Here is an 18,183-nt window from a genome sequence, read left to right on the forward strand (position 1 = left end):
TGTCCCTTCCCCATCGTCTAACCCTAACCCTAGGACTTTTCTCATCGACCGCCACCTTACATCCCTAATGTCCAGTCGCCGCCTTGAACAACCGAGCACCCTACTGCGACGCCCATTGCCAACGAAGCTGGAAGCCCCGGAGCCAATCTCGCACGTTACTGTTGCGGGTGACTGCGAAGATTGACGGGTTCGTGGTCGCTTTTGCATATCCCTTCCCCGGTAATGTGCTCATTCGCTTCTTCGGTCATTTCCCCGAGTCCCGTCGTTGTCGTCGCTTCGGACGACTGCCCTTCTCGTTGTGTCCCTCAGTTGTCGTCTGCAATCGCATGGGTGGCGGTGTTGTATGTGTCACTGCAAACAACCACCATGGCAGCCAACCATGGTGGCTGCCACTTGCTACCACTTCTTTCCGCCACCAGCCACCATGAGAGGTGGTTGTGTGTAAGTGTTTTGGTGTAATTTGTGTGAGGCCTATGGCATGATATTGTAGCAGCAATATTTTGGTCAGAAAATCAAGGAAAGTCTCCCACCACCACCATGAGGTGGTGGCTGCCACCACCGACCGAGGTGGCAGTAGGTGGTGCTCGACCTATTGAAACTCTATTCAACCCAATAGCTTAATATTGGACTTATTTGGCTTATGTTTGGGTTGGAAACCCTAATTAGGATTTAGAAAACCCTAATCTTGGTGATTGTTGTTCGGGATTTGTCGGGACCTGCGTTTCGACTATTAGATTGGAATTTTGAATTATGTCCGACTACACTGTATGATTGGTCAAGTGGACTAATGGACTTAATGGATTAAGTCCTTAATGGGTTAAATAAGAACACTTAACTCTAATCTTCATTTTATGTGAAAACCCTAATTATGATTGGGCTTCAAGTTGGGCCTTTCTTTTGGGCCTAGGTGTTTAGATTCCTGTTGGGCCATCTAAAAACAAGTGTATGGACTAGATTATTTGGATGGCCTTTAGGGTAAGGCCCATGTAAGGGGTTTGGTCCCAATTTGGAAAATTGGGCCATAATTAGGCCTTGGTTGATTATTTGACCTTTGGGCCTTCAGAGTATGAGTTTGGGCCTTGGTCTTGGACCAAGCTAGGTTGGGGGTAAAATAGTCCTTTTACCCCAAGTGTGTATTTATGGTTATGCATGACCCAAACTGTTAATTGGGTTTTGTTTTGACGATTGACAGTTAGGGGATTTGTTAGCTAGCAGCCAGAGAATTATCCACGGGACTTCAACAGTGCGAGGTAAGTTTCCTCTTGGATTGAATGGGTCTAAGGCACTATATGTTCTTGATAGGAACACGGAGTGTGGGAGGGGCCCGTATCTCATTATTACATGAGTATAGATATCAGTCAGATTGTTGGATTACTATACTTGTTGTCTGTGTGATACATGTATGTGTTGTTAGGAATGTGAGTGTGGGCGAGGCCCGTATCTCATCATTAGTTGAGTGTGGGCGGGACTCGTATCTCATAGAGTATGGGCGAGGCCCATATCTCATAGAGTATGGGCGAGGCCTGTATCTCATAGGGTGTGGGTGAGGCCCGTATAGGCGTATCTCATAGAGTATGGGTGAGGCTCGTATCTCATAGAGTGTGGGCCAGGCCCGTATCTCATCAGTACTTGAGTGTGGTTAATAATATGTTTGCTAGGTTGCAATACTTGTTGTCTGTGTGATACATGTATGCGTTTGTTTGCGTATCTGAGTGTGGACGGGGTCTGTATCTCATTAGTATGTGAGTGTGGGCAGGGCCCATATCTCATTGTTATGCGAGTGTGGGCGTGGCCCGTATCTCGTTTAGGCGGGGCCCGTCATGCGAGTGTAGGCAAGGCCCGTATCTCACAGATATGCGAGTATGGGCGGGGCCCGTATTTCCTAGTAGCATGATTATGTGTATGGTATGTGGTAGTTTGGGGGAAATTCACAAAGCTTCGTGCTTACTGTTTTCAGTTTTGGTTTCAAGTTCTTTCGGTAGTTAAAGGAAGAGCTCGGGATGACTGTATTCACACACGATGATGTTTTGCCTGGGATGTTCACTCTGATGTATTGATATGATACTCTAATTTGATACTATGACTTATGTTTTTGGATGGAATGATTTTGATAACTATGGTTTATTTAATAATTAAAAATGAAATTTTTGGTCATGACTTTTGGGATGTTTCAAGTTGGTATCAATGCCTTGGTTTGAGGGATTCGGGCGCATTCTCGGGTGTGTCTAGACTCAAACTGAGGACTTGGTATGAAAATTTTCAAAAAAAGCATTTTTCATAAAAAGGATTCCCCAAAAGAGAAAAGGGTGTAGTGCATGCAATTAGCCGAGCTCAAGTAAGTTCTCCCAAATTACCCATACATGTTTGTTGTGATATGATATGCTTATGAGAACTACATGATATATTAGGGGCTAATGATCTAGGAAGGATGCCTTGTATGCATGTTGTATGTGTATGAGAATTGCATGTTAGATTAGGGGCTAAGGATCTAGGAAGGATGTCGTGTATGCCTACTATATGAGCTTATTGAACTGCATACTAGTACTGATTAGTCAGTGATATGATGGCCTGATTAGGATATGCTTGGTTTTGTTTACTCAATGCTCGAATGCTGCTTGCTTTATGCTATTAGGAGTTCTAGTTATCTTTATCTAACTAGTAAACGAATATGTTAAGTTACATATTGCGAGGACTAAATAGTTTCAAATGGTTAGGTTTACCCTTATTTCGCAGCTCTAGTCTGAGTCTAACCATTGTAGGGAGAGACCTCTCATTTGAATAATTATCTGGTCTTAGTAATATGTAATGGTATTCACGAGCTAGTTAGAGAAAGGTATCAGGGACTTCTTATGCAGCTGATGGCGGAGAGTGGGATGGAGATTACCCTAGGGCAAGCCTAGGATGAGATTAACGCTAAGAGCAGTAGTAGTAGAAGGGACTTGGTGGAGTCAAGGCAATTCTTGAGGAAAGTACAGATAGATGTGGAAGGTAGTATGTGCCCATACTACCGAAAGAAGATGATTCGTATGTTGGATTAGTGTCTAAGTCCATAACTATAATTGGTATGTATTTGACCCGACTCGGCATGGTCCATTTGGGTTGCATGGCATCGGAACATTTGGATAGACCGTTTGTGAGAAAGGGTCATTTGTGACATATTAATATACTATAAGTTCTAATATATTAATATGAAATCATGTTATTTAATTAGTATTGATCAAGAATTAATTTGGACTTAATTTAGTGATCAAAAGAGACTAATTAAATATATGGGGATTGATTGTGTAAATCATTCATTCTTATATATGTGGGCTTATGATCCATGATTCCTTATGTTGGATTTAACCCATGTGGTGACCCATGGATACTCCATGGAGGTTAAAACCCGTGGAGCATAAGGAATGGGTAAAGTCATGAGTTACATGGTGTAACCCTAATGTGCACACTATATAAGGACCCCTTTAGCTCAAGAAATTGGCACTAGTGATACATATATGAGGGCTAGCCGATTTGAGCATGAGTGTCTTCGTCTCATGGTTATTCCAAGTGTTGATGATGTTGTGTGAACCATTTGAGGTGTCACACTTAGGGCACTAGGCTCTTGAGCTTCATGGAGTCAAGCTACATCAACAAGGTATGTATTCTATCTATTTTATTACCCAAGTATCAAAGATTGTATGCTAATTAGGGTAATACCTTGGAATATTCATATTTGCATGTATAATAGAGAAAACATAGATCCAAGGTATTTAGGGTTGCATGTACACTTAGTAGTGTTAGAATGCTCATAACCCAACAGTGGCATCAGAGCCTAGGCTTGTTTTCTTGTTATACTTGCAAAATTGGCTGAAAAATCGAAGTTTGTTGCAGTCTGCTCAGCATACTCTACGAGTCCAAGGCTAAACTCATCCAACTCATCGAGTTGGTTGATGCACTTGACGAGTTGGATCCCTAGACACCATATATGCGACTGTTTTGGCTGGAATTGGACTAGGAACATTACCCTAAGGTGTTTTTCAACTTATAAACCTGTTTTTGATGTGGTAATGTTCATTCTAATCCAATTTCAAAGAAAATTGTCAATAGATTCATGTTTTGTATTAGTTTAATGGTTTGGTTAATTACATGAAAAAAAAAAGTTTGATTAAATTATCTTGTTCTTATGAGTTGCTTAGATTAATAGCAAAGTTATGTGAAATTGTTGTTTTCAATCCAAATTAATCTAAGAGTTGATTCTAAAATGTGTTTTTGTAACTTGTCCTCAAGTTAAATGAAAAGTCACATTTAAGATTCATAAAACTCATAAATATTTCCATAGGTTATGAATAAAGAAAAGTCATATGTTTTTAATAGTTTAACGTCTTCCATAACTTGTCCTCAAGTTATGGAACTTGAAGAGTTTTTTGAATTAAAACTACTTTAAACACATAAGTTATGGAATTGAATAGTTTCAAAACTTTCCCTAAAGTTTTGGATTTGAAAAGTTTTCCCTAGTTTTCCCTTATGAATACTTTAATTCCAAGTTAATCCCTTAGAATTTTAAAAGTTAAAATTCAACCCTTATACTTTATGATATTATAAGTTAATAGTATTTATATATATGTATAAGAGCAATTCGTCTTACCATTGGTAGGCCTCATTCACGAAGCCAGTTTATAAGGGGGGTATAAGGTTATTGCCTATAAAATGACAGTTTAATGGGTGTCCACTCTCACCCACCGCTTCCTTGACTGATGGAGGGTCGTTAGCCGAACGGGTAGGACAAGGATTATAATTCTCCCTTAATTAAAAGTATTAATGATAAATATAAAATAACTAAACCTTTTATAAATTCTCAATCTTAGTTACTTTAGGAAAATGTGAATTTGGTGCTAACCCATGAAATTACACTTTGCACTTTGCTTAAGTCGGTTAGTGGATCGCATGTGGTTAACCAGCACACTAACTGGTTTTAACAAGGTAGGAAAAGGGTAACTTAATATTTATTATAGTATCAGTGGAGCGCGTGTGGTTAACCGGCACATCGATTAAGGGGTAAATATTAAGGGTACCAAGTAATTTGCATGGTTACTTCACACCTTGTTTTGTGATCCTCGGCATCCCAGTCACAAAACCTGAAGGGCACACTAGAGATTGAAACATGCCATTGAACAGTTCAATGAATCTCAAAAGATCTAGGAGTTTCAAATCCAATTAAAACCTAATAAATTATTTCGTTTTCATGGTGGAAATTGGTGAATCGTCATTCGCCTACCTTCAAATATTCTATAGCTTGGATTACGACATCTCTCTTCCAAGTTATAAAATATTGTGTTGGGTCCTAGCCTTAATATTTCATATTGGGTGTTATATTAAGGACTTTAAATCAACTATCTTGAATATCTCCCAAAAAGATGTCTGGTTCAGACATCTATGATCTTCTCAAATCTCTTGGAACTTCACTTCCTCCACCTCCTCCAATTATTCTCTCTAACCCACAAGTTCAAGGTCACTCAAGGCCTATTGGCAAGCAAGGTCTATGTGTGCTCACATCTTGGAGATGAAGTCACATATTGACAAGCCGGGAGAGTTGGGTGTCAAAGTCTTAAGAAAGTTGGTTGTTCAATCACTTTCTAAGTCACATAGTGAGTTACCTCTGGGACTACTATGAAATAGACTATGACATAACCGTTAATGATCTTATCTATTTGCTTGGTGTTGCTGAATTAACAATAATTTGGAGCACTGGCAGAGCAAATTTGATTAAGAAGATCAACTTCCCAGACCTCCATGGACATTAAAAATGGTAACATAGGATATCTAGAAAAGCTTTCTCTTCCCAAGGAAAGGGATTGACCATTGTCAACTCGGTTGACCAAAAGGAAAAGAGAAAGGAAAGTATGAGATAGTCCAGTGCACCATTCCCAAAGAGTCCATATGTTTTGGCAAAGGAAGGGACATTGATTGTGAAGCTGCCTATTTACCTAAAAGATCATAAGGTTGATCAAGTCAAGAAGTTTGACTCTACTTCAGGTAAAGACCACTATCTAACTATGGTAAGTTTCTATTCTGAGATTCTTATTATATGATGTGACTGGGTCACATGTTGATGTTTTAAAAATCAAAGAAAAGTGAAGAAACATAAAGGAAGTATATGCTGATTCTGATCGTGAAGATGGATTTCGATCGCATGGTTCGGTGATCAGAATTTTGAGTTGTTACTTAGGAGTTATGATATATTGCTTAGGAATAGATAACAACAAAGTTTTCCATATACTTTTGCACTGTAAGGATCAGTTTTTCTGCAAAGGTTATAAAATAAAAGGAAAATTTTTATTTCATTTATTCTAAGTATCCTTACAATGGCATTTGTGGAAAATTGTTGCTTATATGATTCCATTTATAGCAGTATTGGAAAACGAATTTGATTCTTTCATTTGTGGTAGTGTCTAAATTTACCAAATAAGGAAAGATTATCATCACCCAAGGTTTCAGTTGGATAGAAACTTGGAAATCATGCAAGTTCTCTAGTATGATGAATGAGAATTTTCATCTTTGGAAAATTAAGACTAATTCCTTGTTCACATGTATATGTGAGTCAAGTGAAGGACTAAGGGATCGAGTACACATTCTTATGCATTGGTCAAGTCCACCACAAAAGATCGATAATACTATTCGTCATGATTTACTAAATTTTAGTAAATATTGTTATACTTACAAGCTTAAGTATAATTTTGAAGCATTGGAAAAGTTTCGATGTATGGCAAAACGAATGAGAAGAATCAAATTAGGCAGAAAGATAAAAGTTTCTCAAATCTAAAAAGATGGGAGAGTACTTTAGTATCATGTTTTGTGATCATCTTAATGATTAAGAGACCATATCACAATTGGTCCTCTAAGGACATCTTAGTGCATTCTTATGGATAAGAAGAGGAGTCATGAATTGTTAAAATGGTTAAATCAAGAAGATGAGTCATACTTCGTTCCAAAACAATTCTTAGAGTCATACTCCAAGATTGTAACTTGAGTGACATATATTTAAAGAAAGGTTTATAACACTTGTCAAATGTAAGAGTAAAAGTGTCCTACTCTTGTACATTTGAAATTGGTAAGTTGTGATGTTTTGGTTAAAACAAAGACCAACTAATGCCAATTGTGTGAAGTGTTTGTCTTGATAAAGAATCCGCACTATCTCTTGAATATTTGGCAATAGAGTCTTATATGTCAAGAGGACAATGGGAGTCTTAAAGATCATCAAAGAATTTCAAGATCTAATCAAGAGTAAAACCTATAGTTTATCACTAGCATATGACTTGAGGTTTGTAACTTATCGTGTTGACATATTACTTTTTCTGTGCCCATTCCAGTGAAAGTTGGCTTTACATATGAGTTCTGAGAGTTCTCAATTGGTTGCATGACAACTTGGAAGCAATGGAAGGCCCTTGTGCTTCCAGGTGGCAATAAGTTAAGACTGCACAAGTTCAATCCATATAAGTTTGTATTTGTCATTAACCGTGTCTTGTGATTATGGTTTTGACAAATTCACATGGATAGGAACACATACACCATAAAAATCTAAGTGTCATAAGGTTTCTCTCCGATTCATGAAAATGATGGTGAGGAAACGCTTTCACTAAGTAGATTTTAGGTAGATAACAATTGTGATATTTGTATTCTCAAAGTCGTTAGTGGAGTGTGTGTGGTTAACCGGCACACTAACATGGACTTGTGAGGAATGGCAAAGGTCTAAACAATTGAGAGTATGATTACGACATCCCTTTTCATAGTTCTAAAAATTGGTTAGACACACATGAGAGCTATCTAAGGAAAGGTGTGTGATTTTGATAAAGTCTTATCAAAACATCTTGTATTAGAAGTCTGAACTTTGGTAAGGAAGTCAATAAAGTATTGATTTCTAGAAGTCTAGTTGATTTCTGAGTACATGTCAAAGCTAGTGGGAGCATAAATGTTATGCTGATAATTCTCATGTTAGTGGGAGCATGATAATTATGATAAAGTGTTGCAAGATAGAAATGTTAATTATAGAAAACAAAAGTTTCAATTTGTGAAGTTGCAGCGGTTGAAAAGTTGTTTTGCTATAATTAAGAGAGAGGAAATTATACGTCATCTCAATTCTAAAAGCTTAGATTGAGGTCTTAATCATCTTTAGTCAAGGATATATATAAATTTTGTGTTGGAATGGCTCAACATAAGGAAATTCTATATATGGGTACATTATTTGCGTTCTAAAATTTGATTATGATTATGGCATCCATTTTCATAATCTGAATTATGAGAACTTGGCAAATAGAAATATTGTAGCAAAAGGACTATTCTAGTATCATGTCTTTATGTGAGACATCATGAATCATGTCCCATATGCTTCGAATATAGGATTGATTGCATGTGCTATAATATTCATCATTTCTAAAATTTTCCAAATGGCTGGGGCATTAAGAAGGGAAAAGGTCTAGAATTGGATATGACTAAAATAATTAAGCAATTATCAAGGAAAATCTAAGGTTTACCAAAGATTGGTTGCTCGGGGACATTTAGAAGTATAATGTTAATTTTGGAAGGACCATATTGACATATTCTGAAAAGAGGGAACTCTTGTTCAGAAGTGATAGTCAAAATGGGAATATGGAAATGTTTCCATAGGTGGAAGTTATTCAATTTGTGTAAGATTAGAAAAACTTAATGCAAGAAGGATGTTCAAATGAATGCACTTTGAATTTGAGACTTCGTTCCATGGAGTTGATCTCCATTAGAATACTTTGTAATGTCTGTTGACAAGTCTTTTTGACTTTGTGTATAATCATTACAAGAGGATCAATGCATATAAGTTTAGAATCTAGCGAATTTAGGTAAATGGTAGGAGTTTAGAATTCTTGCATTTGCAGTAAGGATTTGGGATTGTGAAATGAAAATAATTGGAATTATGTTCAATCGATCTATTTCACAAAGTAAAGATCATAGAAAAACATAGTGTGCATACTTGGTGTATGGCATGGCTAGTGTTTAGAAAAACATAGTGTACATGCTTGGAGTATGGGACAACTATTGTTTTAAATTCAAGCACAAAGTTGATAGTTTGAAACAGTATGCAATGAATGATGGGTAATCAATATGGTGATAAATAAAAGATGTTTTATTTATATTCATAAGTTCTGAGACCATATTGGATTCGATTATTCTTGTGTTTCACTTTGCATGTTTTGACTTCCAGAATAACTAGGTCGTTCTTCTTGAATGACTAAGTTATTCAAACCATCCACAGTCGGTCATATGTTGGAAGTAGATATGAATCAAGATTGTCATGGGTTGGCTTGTAGAGGTATAAGATGTTGGACAAAGTGGTGCTACAACACTCATGAGTGCTCATAAGTTCTGAGTATTGGATTCAACCCACGCTCATTGGAATCACTTCATGGATTTTATCAAGAGTGATCATGAGACGGTAATATCGTATATTCTTCAAACCTAGAGACATGAGTTGTTACTATGAGTTGATTATACATTGATTGCCTGAAAACGCATTGGTAACTCAATGTTATAAAACATGCCTTTATGTATGATTCAACAAGTAGTAGAACAAGCCATATGAGTCGAATTTTATCCATTTCTTTTACCTTCGATATAAAAGCGATATCTATGGGCCCCTCGATGATTTAGTGATGAAACCGTGAAGAGCATGGCCAAGCCAGGACCAATGTGATTTGTTCAATCAGTCAATCATCATGAATCGGAAATCAGGAAACAACAAATGGACAGAGAGAATGATTTTAATCCATGTCTCAGTCCATATGATATCTAGAATGGAGGAATATATGATCCCTTATCTAAGGGACAAGTCATTGACAAAGGTCAGAGTTTGACAGCGGCTTTTGAGAGCTACGATTGCCAGTTGGTTTTTGAAGTCACACGCAATAATAGTTTTAGACTTATCCAAGTGGGAGACTGTTGGATTAGTTTCTAAGTCCATAACTATAATTGGTATGTACTTGACCCGACTCGGCATGGTCCATTTGGGTTGCATGGCATCAGAACATGTGGATAGACCGTTTGTGAGAAGGGGACATTTGTGACATATTAATATATTATAAGCTCTAATATATTAATATGAAATCATGTTGTTTAATTAGTATTGATCAAGAATTAATTTGGACTTAATTTAGTGATCAAAAGAGACTAATTAAATATATGGGGATTGATTGTGTAAATCATTCATTCTTACATATGTGGGCTTATGATCCATGATTCCTTATGTTGGGTTTAACCCATGTGGTGACCCATGGATACTCCATGGAGGTTAAAACCCATGGAGCATAAGGAATGGGTAAAGTCTTGAGTTACATGGTGTAACCATAATGCGCACACTATATAAGGACCCCTCTAGCTCAAAAAATTGACACTGGTGATACATATATGAGGACTAGCCGATTTGAGCATGAGTGTCTTCTTCTCATGGTTACTCCAAATGTTGATGATGTTGTGCGAACCATTTGAGGTGTCACACTTGGGGCACTAGGCTCTCGAGCTTCATGGAGTCAAGCTACATCAACAAGGTATGTATTCTATCTATTTTTTACCTAAGTATCAATGATTGTATGCTAGTTAGTGTAATACCTTGGAATATTCATATTTGCATGTGTAATAGAGAAAACATAGATCTAAGGTATTTAGGGTTGCATGTACACTTAGAAGTGTTAGAATGCTCATAATCCAACATCGTACTCGAGTCAAGGAAGGCCGAGATGAACCCAGGAAACTTGTATGTGATCCCTCGAGTCATGATGAGTACTCTGATGATTGTTATGGTATATTTCCGAGTATGGTGACGCTACGTGGTAGACCATATGGTAGTTTTTGTGCCGGCGAGGGATCAGGCTTGGTCTCTGGAGCCGGGCAGCTCGATGATCAGATGAGGGAGTTCATTTCAACTGAGATTACGTATAGTATCATTTACCAAACTCTTGTGATCTTCGGTGCGGTCAAGGAGGGCATTTTAGAGACTCTTGATAAGAGGTTGAGCGCAGTCCGCGCTATGATTGATATTGCCATATTTATACATATTTTTAGGCAATATTTAAGTACATTTATATATATATATATATATATATATATATATATATATATATTGGTCATTTTCATAGAATAATGATACTTATAAGGTTAAATTATATTTTGCAGCCAAAAAGAAGACATTTTAAAGAAAGGGACTAAAAGCGTTAAAGGATGGAAATTTGGAGGTTAAAGGCTTGAAAGACAAGAAAAACACCCAAAAAAGACGTACTCACTACGTGAACAGTTGATGGTTCACGACGTGAGTGGAAAGAATTAGAAGATAAGCATCCGGGTGAAGGAATCCTTGACGATCACGATTACCTCGAGTTCACGACGTGAGTTTTAAATTCTCACGACGTGAACGGTGATTTTTGAGAAAATATATATATATCCTTCTTCATTACGATTGGGGATAACTTTTGCTGGATTAGGAGGATTCCTGGAGACGAAATTCAGAGGAAAAGAAGCTCTGGAAGTTGGTTTTAACACCAAGGAAGGAAGAGTTCATAATTTGTCTTTATAGATTGGTACATTTAAACATGTTTTTGATTATAGTATTTTTTTGTTTAGCTGTTAATATGTCCAACTAAATCTGGCTGCTTAGCTAGATGAAGCTGGAACTCATGGTTTTAATGCATTAGACTTAACTTTACTTGTTGGTGATATGCTTGTGTTGATTGATTTTACCTAGCATGCTTGAATTAGTTATTTGATTGCTTTGAATTCTTGTTTTGTGTATTTAGTGAACACAAATCTGCATGAACTTGAATACCTAATAATATAGTGAACACTAGTTTATTGGAGCTAAGATCAAACTAATCTTAGATTAGTAATTGAATCATTAAATCAAGCTATGTTAGAGACCTCATATTATGACTGTAATTGTGTTTTGATTAATCAATCTTTCATGGCTGCAATCTTATTGATTATGTGTTAACTATTGTATGACCATAAATAGATTTACATGAATTGATTAATAATTAGTAGATTTAGAACTAAATTGCTAATACTTCCTTAATTGGTCACCAACAGTAATAGTCATAACTAATGTATAACCATTGAGTGAAAGCGGATTCGAACTAACAGAAGTGTTTTGTTTATTGATTGAGTTTCTGTTAAAGGATTAAGTTCATCTAAACTTGGAAAATTAGATAAAACCCCCTTTTTAGTTTATTAATAGTTAGATTAATTTAGTAGTAAATAGATTAATTAATAACACCGTTCCCTGTAATTGACACCCAACTTACCAAACTATTCTATAATTCGACTAGGTACACTGCCTAGGTGCGTTTTGGTTACTTAGTTAGTTAGGTTATAAATTATAAAATTAGTGGGTACTATCGTGCACATCAAGCTTTTGGCGTCGTTGCCGGTGAACGGCTTAGTTTATTATTTATTTATTTGCTATAGATTAATCGATCTTTTTTGTGGGATAAAAAACCTGCAAAAAGTTAATTTTCCAGCAAAGTTTTTATTTTTCTGTTTGTTCAGTTTTCACGACATGAGGGCACTTCTCACGACGTGAATTTAGTAGTTATCAGTTTTTATTCATTCAGTAGATATTTTTATTAATTTTGTTTTTAGTTTATTGGAAGGTTTGATTTTTTTTTTCAGATTACAGAACTCACGACGTGAGAACTGTAATTTTTAGCTTTCTTTAGTTTTTAGTTTATTTTAGTTCATTTTTACGTTGTTATTTTGTTTAGTCTGTAGGAGTTCATGACCAGAGGCTCAAACACACCTTTGGTACCACCACTTGAAGATCCGAAGTCAGCCCTTCACAAAAACAAGAATAAGAACGCAAAGGAAGATCACACGCCAAAGAAGACGCCATTGCAAGAACTAAAATCAGCCTTTTCAAGGAAGTCGGGGAAGAAGATAAGAGAGTCAAGTTCAACCTCAAAGGATAAAAGCAAAGTTGAAGAATTTGGTCCAGTTTCTAACCCACACGAATCAGAATACGAGTTAGACCCGGAATTTGGAATATTTGCGAGTGAGCCCGAAGACAAGCAAGAGGACAAAATGGCAAACATTGAGGAGATGTTTATGGGAGCTTACAAGAAGTGGATCCGAGAGGATGTGGGTCCCGGTTTAGTCCAACCCGCAATACCTCCCACTGCCACATTCGAGCTGAAGGGGCACATCTTGACTTCACTGAAGGATATCCCATTTTATGGAAGGATCATGAGGATGCTTTTAAGTATCTCAATGAAGTCAATGACATTGCGGATTATTTCAATGTCCCAAATGTCAATAGAAACACCATCTTGCTTAGGATGCTTCCCATTACTTTTAAGGGAGTTACTAAAGAGTGGTTAAAATCACTTCCACCGAGTACGATCACCACTTGGGCTCAAATGCGTGAGCAGTTTCTTGACCAATTTTGCCCACCATCCAAGATAGCTAAACTCAAGAAGGCAATACCCAACTTTGAACAATAGCCGGGGGAGTCATTATACGAAGCATGGGAGCGTTACAAAGGCTTTCTCATAAATTGCCCTCAACATGATCTTAATTTCCAACAAGAGATGTCAATCTTCTAAGATGGGGTCAATGTTATGGCGAGACAACTTCTTGATTCTCAAGGACCTTTGACAAAGAAAAATCCAAGGGAGGTCAAGGAGTTGATTGAAGAATTCGCAAAGCACTCTCGTGAGTACCACAACCCTAGGCAAGATGGAATCAAAGGCAGTGGTGGGGCACAAACCGAAGAAATAATAGCTATGATGGCTATGCTAAATAATATGGACCGGAGGTTAACACAAATGGACCGGTCAATTCATGCTATAAGAGTTGGTTGTGAGCGGTGTAATGGTCCACACTTGACCAAGGACTGTAATTTGGATGAGTTTGGGACTAAAAAGGCTCAAGTATGCTACTCGAGTGGGGACAAGTACAATGAAGACTGGAGGAAACCGAAGAAAGAGTGGCTGCCATATGAAGAATATAAGAAGCAAAAGGAAGAGAAGTATAGGCAAACAAGCCGAGGCTTCTACCAAAAGGAGCAGCCACCAGCTAAGAAAAAACCCGTTCTAGAGACCATGTTAGTTAAGCTTATGGAGGCTTCAGAAAGGAGACACGAGGCTACTGATTCTGCTATTGGTGAAAAAAGAACTTTGATAAAGAATCATCATGCAATGATGGTAGAACAGCAGGCTCTAATAAAAAATCAACAAGCCTCCATCAATAATCTTGAAGTGCAACTTGGTCAACTAACCACTTTGGTTCATGAGAAGCTTTCTCCGAAAAATCCTGAAAAGAAGACTCAATCTCACGTAATGGCCATAGATACAGAAGAAAAGGTCATCTCTAAGTTCCTAGAAGCATTAGAAGAGGAGCCACCACAGCCCGATCAAAAGCCAAAGAAGCCAAAGCTCGAAAATAAAGAAGCTGCTAGAACACCCAATTCACGACGTGAGCCCGCTATGCTCACGTCGTGGGCTTTGTCTGAACAGAAAAATTTCTTCTTTGTTCCAGCATATCAGCCACCTTTGTCATTTCCTTCCCGAGCTGCCCTTAGTCCACTGGAAAGAGAGCATATAGAGTTTATTAAGCACTTGGAGGGTATCCCGATTAATACTCCCTTTGTCGAGTCGTTATAAAAAATTCCCAAATATGAAAATTTTTTACAAGACTTAATAGACACTCGTTAGCAACTAAAGAAGAATTCCAAAGTTATTCTAAGTGAGCAAAGTTCAAGGGCTGTATTGGGAGACATACCTAAGAAGATGGGAGATCCTGGACGACTCACTCTTCCATGTGAGTTTGGGAACAACATGAAGGTTTAAGCTTTAGCTGATCATGGGGCTAGCATAAATTTGATGCCTTATTCATTTTATCAGAAGTTGGATTTTCAGAAATTGAAGGCTACAAGAATGACTATTCACATGGTGAACCGTTCAGTGCCACAACCTAGGGGCATCGTGGAAGATATTTTAGTAAAAATTAGGGAATTCGTTTTTCCAATAGACTTTGTGGTATTAGACATGAATGAAGATCCCAATGTACCAATTATTCTTGGTCGCCCGCTGCTAAACACTGCTGGAGCTCTTGTTGATATTCGGGAGTCTAAGCTCACCTTGACGGTTGGTAATGAAAAAGAAATTTTTGGAATGGAAGATGGCTTTCAAGGGAATCATGCTCAAGAAGAGGTGTTCAACATTGATGAAGACAATGAACTTGAAGAATTAGAGAAGCTCATAGAAGAAGAGATCAAGACAATTCATCAAGTCAAAAGAACAAAACCAAGTGCATCTGTTCCATATTTAGTTGAAGTCATTGCCTACACAAGTCCAATTTCTTGGGTGAGCAAGGAAGATGATGAGATGAAAAGTGATGAAGAGGAGGTTACTTCAAAAGTAACAAATCCAGTGGTGAAAGAAGAGAAGAATGTTATGGAGTGCAAGGAAGAGACTAAAGGGACCAAATGCAAGCTTGATGAAGACGGGGTAAAGGCTAAAAAGGAGAATTCGAAAAGGCGTACAAAAGACGACTTCAAGCTTACAAGAGGCGTTTCAAGGAACAAAAGATCCTAGTGGTGGATTCTTCAGAGGACTCAACGTAGGAGGCACGGAGTCCAGCTCATGACTCCAAGAAAAAGAATCGCTTCTCGAGAGGCAACCCGAGTTTGGTTTGCAATTTTTCTTTTCTTTTTAGTTTTTGCATTTTAGTCTTAGAAACGTAACTCATATCATCCAACTTGCTTTATTCATAATTAAACACTGAGTGTGGTGTCCCTAAAAATGAAGTGTTGATAATTAAGAATTTAGTTAATAGACAAACTTGACTTAATAATAAAAAAAATTTGTGTAGGATTCACGACGTGAACAGTTACGAATTCACGACGTGAATTCTGAATAAGCCGGATAATATAAAAATGATGCATTTCAGCCCATTTTCTATTAAACTAATTGGCCCAAGACTAATCCATTATTGATAAGGAATGCATGGCCCAACATTAAGCCCAGCCAGGACTCACGACGTGAATCCTTAAGGATTCAAGACGTAAATTTTGAAAAACACGGGACCACAGATTAAGGGGATAAGAATCAGTTTGGCCCTCTTTTCTTTATTCCTTACGAAGTGAAACACAAGGTCTAGTCCCCCCTTGCTCCAATTTTGGCCGACAACACTCAATTTTCGCTTTTGCTTACCTCATACTACAATCTAAGGTAATGATTCTTAAGTCTTAAGTTTAATTTTTCTTTAATGGTTGAACTTAGGGTTAGGGTTTGTTAGTTAGATGAAATGTCAAATTTACTTCTTAAAATTCCCGTAATAGCCTTGGAATGTTTATGTTTTGTGCTTGGAAGTGGTATAAGAGTAAACCCCATTAATATTATAACCTGATTTTGCCCATGATTTTAGCGATTCTGCTTACTGATGTTGCGGATTCACGACGTGAATACTGACACTAGACATTTTCAGTTCTATCAATTTCTAAACTTGTGGGTTGTTTCTTTTGGGTGTGTTTGTTGTTTGTTTTTGCCGAAATGGGTCCTAGAAGGGAGGCACCTCTCAGAGTTGCGGGTTTACACCCGTTTTATAATTTTCCCACAACAATGTCCCGCGACATCTTGACTCGATGGAACAACAAATTAGGGTGGCTCTACAACCGCGAGATTGATGTTGCTCCGACAATCAATTAGACGCGGTTGAGGGAAGTCGGGCTTGTGGAAAGGTTGTCCCCATTTTTGACAAAAATATTTATTGGAGATGGATACCCGTTCACTAGCTCGGGTTGGCTCAACCTATTTCGAATCCAAGAGCGGGTGTATAAGGAATTTTGTGTTGAGTTTTTCTCCACAGTGACATTCCAGGAGACTGTCCAAGACCCACATTGGCCGCAAGCTTTGGTGTTCCGGTTGGGGGGTGAGTACCAGGAGTGCAGCCTCGTTGAATTTGCTTGGAGAGTTGGACTATATGATCGACAAGAGTCAATGACTCCCGAATTTGGTATGTTTTTTAGCGCGGCAGCTAGAGGATACATGGAGGGTGTCACTGGATATGTTTTCTGGCATAATATTGTGTCCGGAATGTTTAATTCCGGAGTATCTCCTGAGAGCAGTACTCGGTCCCCTATCCATCGCTTACTCCACCGTTTCATCACATTCTCCATCAATCATAGGAGGCATGGAGATAAAGTAACAAAACAAAATTTATTCTTTTTATGGTGTATCTTGCAGCCCGGAGTGTTTTGCAACATTCCTTATTTTCTGGCACGTTTTTTGGCCGGGTCTGCAGCTAGTTCTCGCCCGAGGAGCCCCATTTGTGGAGGGCAATTTATTACGCGTTTGGCCCGCTTGTATCATTTGGTTGTTCCTGATATTACTCGTTCCATGACTTGTGTGGATGATCATGAGTTTGGCATGGGGTATTTGGAGACTATGCGGGTTGTCAGAAACTTCGGGTCGCATTGGGGAATAGTACCTTCAGATGATGAGGGTAATGAGGGTGATGAGCAGCCTGATACACAACTAGAACAACCACAACCGAGGCCGAGGTGCAGCAACGTAAGAGGAAGGGGAGAACGAGGGCAACCAGTGCATCCACGCGCATCCATGGTAGGAACACCTTTTGGGGGTGATATGGCTGGTTATTTTGACCATTTATCTTTGAGTGTAAATTGGATTGGTGGCACCATGGAGAACGTTGTTCGACACCTTGGAGTGGAGCAGCCACCTCATTTGGGGTATCATTACCCAATTTGCCTGAGGTTGACGAAGTATAGAGGACATGGAGGTGACGGAGCAGACACTAGCGGGGTGAACGAGGATGAAGAGGATGATTGATCGTTTCTTTTAGTTTTATTATTTTAGTTTGGTTTGGTTTTATTTTGTTTTTATTTTTATTTGTTTGGGATTGTAAAACTATTAAGATATTATGTTACTTTTTCTCTTCTTGGTTGTTATTTTTCAGAATTGCTAGGAGCGCATATAAATGATGTCGAGATACGACTGCATATGTGTTTAGCCGAGAGTGTTTAAAGTCGAGAGTAGAGACCCATAATTTAAATTAAGTGTGGGGTGAGTCAAGTGAGAAGAAATTTGGATAGAAGAGTTGAAATTGATAGGGTTAGAAGAGTCTTAATCCATTAAGACATGGGGTAAATATAAGAAGTGAGAAGAAAGGTTGGAA

General features: G+C 38.0%; 1 non-coding gene across 1 annotated transcript; it reads right to left on the reverse strand.

Annotated features, from left to right (window-relative positions):
- Positions 1-13,451: 13,451 nt before the first annotated feature.
- On the reverse strand, positions 13,452-13,558 carry LOC111902984 (small nucleolar RNA R71). The gene has a single exon (XR_002854016.1). It is a non-coding gene; the product is annotated as a small nucleolar RNA R71 (small nucleolar RNA).
- Between the last annotated feature and the right edge of the window lie 4,625 nt (positions 13,559-18,183).

Source organism: Lactuca sativa, chromosome 2 (genome assembly GCF_002870075.4).
Source record: "Lactuca sativa cultivar Salinas chromosome 2, Lsat_Salinas_v11, whole genome shotgun sequence".
In the NCBI taxonomy this organism is placed as follows: Eukaryota; Viridiplantae; Streptophyta; class Magnoliopsida; order Asterales; family Asteraceae; genus Lactuca; species Lactuca sativa.